The sequence below is a fragment of the Notechis scutatus genome, chromosome 4, assembly GCF_049901735.1.
Source record: "Notechis scutatus isolate UNSWTSFEM ecotype Mainland chromosome 4, rNotScu1.2, whole genome shotgun sequence".
NCBI classification, from domain to species: domain Eukaryota; kingdom Metazoa; phylum Chordata; class Lepidosauria; order Squamata; family Elapidae; genus Notechis; species Notechis scutatus.
In genome coordinates, this window is record NC_142012.1 from 71,732,226 (window position 1) to 71,736,459 (window position 4,234).

Sequence of the window (4,234 nt, forward strand, 5' to 3'; positions counted from 1 at the left end):
CCGGCCGGGGGCCCAGGCCCAGGCCCAGGCCGCCGCGGCCCAGGGGCCAGGCCCGGGCCGGGCCAGGGCCAGGGCCAAGGCCGGCCCAGGCCAGGCCAGGGCCAGGCCCAGGTCCAGGCCCAGGGTTCAGGGCCAGGCCGGCCATGCCCAGGGCCGGGCGGCCAGGGCCGGCCCAGGGCCCGGCCCAGTGCCCAGGCCGGCCAGGGCCTGGCCGGCCCAGGCTTGGCCAGGGCGGCCCAGGCCAGGCCCAGGCCTAGGCCAGGCCGGCCGGCCCGGCCGGCCGGCCAGGCCCAGGGCCGGGCCCGGCGGCCCGGGCCAGGGCCTTGGCTGGGGCCCAGGCCCGGGTGGGCCCAGGCCCGGTTGGGTTGGCCCGTTAGGGCAGGGTAGGGCCTAGGCCCGGGTTAGGGGGGAGGGCCGGGGCCGGGGGGGGCTCGGGCAGGGCTGGGGCGGGGGCCGGCCGGGCCGGCGCGGCCAGGGCCGGTTGGGGCTTAGGCCGGGGGGGGGGGTTGGGCGGCGGGGGGCCGGGGGCCCGGGCCAGGGCCGGGCCCGGGCCCGGGCCCGGCGGGGGGCCCGGGCCCGGGCTCAGGGCCCAGGCTGGCCAGGGCCTGGGGTTGGCCCAGGGGTCAGGGCCGGGGCCGGGGCTGGGTCCGGGCCCAGGCCGGGGCCCGCCGGCCGCGGGCGGCCAGGGCCCAGGGCTCACGGGGGCCAGGGCCGCCCAGGGGCCGGGCCCAGGGCCGGCTTGGCCGGGCCAGGGCCGGGCTGGCGGGCCGGGCCTGGGGGCCCAGGGCCCAGGGCCCAGGCCCGGTGGGGCGGGCCGGGGCCCCCGGCCGGGGGCCCAGGGCCCAGGGCCCAGGCCCAGGCGGCCCGGGGGCCCGGGCGGGCCCGGCCGGGCCCAGGGCCGGCCAGGGCCAGGCCCGGCCCAAGGGCCGGGCGGCCCGGCCCAGGGGGGCGGGCCCAGGGCCCAGGCGGCCCGGCCGGGCCAGGCCAGGGCCGGGGTTAGGGCAGGGCCAGGTTCGGCCGGCTGGGGCCCAGGGCCCAGGGGTCAGGGCGGCCGGGCCGGGCTAGGGCCTAGGCGCCGGGCCGGGCCGGGGCAGGCCCAGGGTTAGGGCGGCCGGGGGCGGGTTTGGGTTGGGTTTGGCTGGGGCGGGGCCCGGGCTTTGGGCCCAGGCGGGCCGGGGTTGGGGCCTAAGGGTTTAGGGTTAGGGTTTAGGGTTAGGGTTTAGGGTTTAGGGTTAAGGGTTAGGGTTAGGGTTTAGGGTTAGGGTTAGGGTTAAGGTTTAGGGGGTTTAGGGTTAAGGGTTAGGGTTCAGGTTCAGGGTTAAGGGTTAAGGCTTTAGGGTTTAGGGTTAGGGTTTAGGGTTAGGGTTAGGGTTTGGGGTTTAGTGTTTAGGGTTAGGGTTTGATTTAAGGGTTAAGGGTTTATGGTTAAGGGTTTAGGGTTAAGGGTTAGGGTTCAGAGTTCAGGGTTAAGGGTTAAGGCTTTAGGGTTTAAGGTTTAGGGTTAGGGTTAAGGGTTTTAAGGGTTTAGGTTTAGGGGTTAAGAGTTTAGGGTTCAGGGTTCAAGGGTTAGGGTTCAGGTTTACGGTTTAGGGTTTAGAGTTAGGGTTTAGGGTTAAGGGTTTAGGGGTTGGGGTTAGGGTTAAGGGTTAAAGGTTAAGGGTTTAGGGTTAGGGTTTAGGGTTAAGGATTAACGGTTTAGGGTCCAGCTCTTGACAGATGTCTGTTTCTTGATGAACAGGAAATGGGTGAAGATAACTTCCAGATCCTGGAGGCTTCCAAACTATATGGCCTCTACTGCTTCGGTTTTATATTAAAATCTTGAGAGTCACTGGAATTGGGTGCTTAGCTTTAGAACGAAAGATGCCTGGATTGTGAAGTTTTCTGTATTAAACTCTAGGTCAACCCTGAAGCGAACCTGGCTGAGGCCATCTATACGGCTTCAAGGTTGCCACTGGATGGGAAGGGGGAGGAAAATAGATAGCTGGGGTTTTGTAGCCAAAACAGAAAGTCTTCCTGTGGGAACCAAGGACATTTCAACAGGTGGCTGGAAAGAGAAGGAGTAGAGTAACCAAGCAACCGGCCAGCACCTCTATTGGACAATGTGACAGATGATTTGGGGGAAAGGGGAAACTTTCATTGTTAACTGGGTGAAAACCGTGGGAACTTTTCAGAGTTGGTTTTCACCAGTCGTCCAATGCGATGTACCCAATAAAACTGTTCTTTGAGGAATCTACCTGCCTCAGAGTCCTGCTTTCTATGGGTGCATTACTTGAATGCTGACATTCTAACAAAGTTAGGAGGTTTATGTGTTCAGTGGTTTCATTTAGGAGGGGTTCAGGTGAGGGAGCCATTTGATTGATCTTCAAAATTCCTGGTCACCTTTTGGTCCAAACTAGATTAGAGCCTAGTCTTCTTTTTAATGGGTTTTTTTCAAGCAAGGAGAATGGAATTATTTGTGGGTCTTTTCTTTCTTTGTTAATTTGATGAAGGCTACGCTGGATGGAAGGGACGTGATGGCTCATTGGCTAAGACGCTGAGCTTGACGATCAGAAAGGTCGGCAGTTTGGCAGTTCAAATCCCTAGCGCCATGTAACAGAGTAAGCTGGTTACTGGTCCCAGCAGCTTCTGCCAACCTAGCAGTTCGAAAGCATGTAAAAAATGCAAGTAGAAAAATAGGGACCCCTTTGGTGGGAAGGTAACAGCTGCCCGTGTGCCTTCAGCGTTTAGTCATGCCAGCCACATGACCACGGAGACAACTTCGGACATCACTGGTTCTTCTTTGGCTTTGTAAGGGAGATGAGCACCACCCCTAGAGCCAGAAATGACTAGCACGGATGTGTGAGGGGAACCTTTACCTTTACTTATTCGGGATAGCTCTGTATTCTGTCTCCAATGAAACATAGCAATAGCAGACTTACATACCGCTTCACAGTGCTTCTACAGCCCTCTCTAAGCAGTTTTACAGAGTCGGCCTCTAGCCCCCAACAATCTGGGTCCTCGTTATATCCACCTCGGAAGGATGGAAGGCTGAGTCAACCGTGAGCCTGGTGGGATTTGAACTACCAAATTGCAGGTAGCCAGCGGTCAGCAGAAGTAGCCCGCAGTACTGCATTCTAACCACTGCACCACCAAGGCTCTTCAAATGTCCATCACTTTCCCCAACTTGGCCCTCAGGTCAAGTCATCAGGAAAGAGTCCCTCAAAGCTGTTCTAAAATTTTTTAAAGTTAGCCCACGAGAGAACGGAAGGGGGTTACTCTTTGTTGCATGACAGTGAAAACAGAGACAAATTTGAGCCCAGCACATCCTCAATGGGGCCCGTGAAATGAAACCAGCCCTGGCTTTTGAAAGAGCAATTGTCCTCTTTTGGCATTTTTGAAAATAACTGTTATAATTTCCCTCCTTTTCCATTCTCACACTGCTGTCGTTGGGGTTGTCGTCTTGATTATGTATTTCTTCTACTTGGTTTTGTTCTGGTTATTTTTTTTAGTTCCTTGATATGCAGCCAGGCTGGCTTTTGAGAAATAAATGATATATCTATATCTATATATGCATATATTTTCTGGACGTTACTTGGTTGTTCTCCTTCCTCTTCTCTTTTGGGATTATGTCATATTTGAGTCATCTTTTTCCACCAAAGTATGGCATAACTTTCTTTCTCAAAGCCTGATCAACAAAGATTGGTTTTCCCTTTCTCAGGTCTCCTGGTGGCTTTAAATTTTGCTGAGGGATGCTAGCAAGTAAATATCCTTTGAACCTCATGGTTGTATTTTGTGCAAAGAATTAAAAATAAAAACTAGAGGGACATAATTTGCTTCTGGAAATCATTTGTCCTCTATCGGTAAGATTTAGAGCTTATTTAGGAGACCGAGAATAATTTTCTCATTAACTTTGAGCTCATCCTACCAATTCCTGCAAGGAGGGATAAGCTGAGAAAGACAGTGTCCGCACCCTGAATCCTGCAATTAACCCACTTAGGTTCCCAACATAGCTCAGATCTGCTATATGTCTTTTGGGGATGCCTCAAAGGTGCTTTTTGGAAAGGCAACTGGATTTTCTGTTTTCTTCCCGGAAGGCGTTTTGCTTCTCATCCAAGAAGCTTCTTCAATTCTGAACTGAAGAATGAAGAAGCTTCTTGGGCGTAGAAGCAAAATATCTTCCAGGAGGAAAAAAACAGTTGCCTTTTGAAAAGCACCTTTAGGCAATCTGTATCTATCCATCTCTGCATCTATCTCT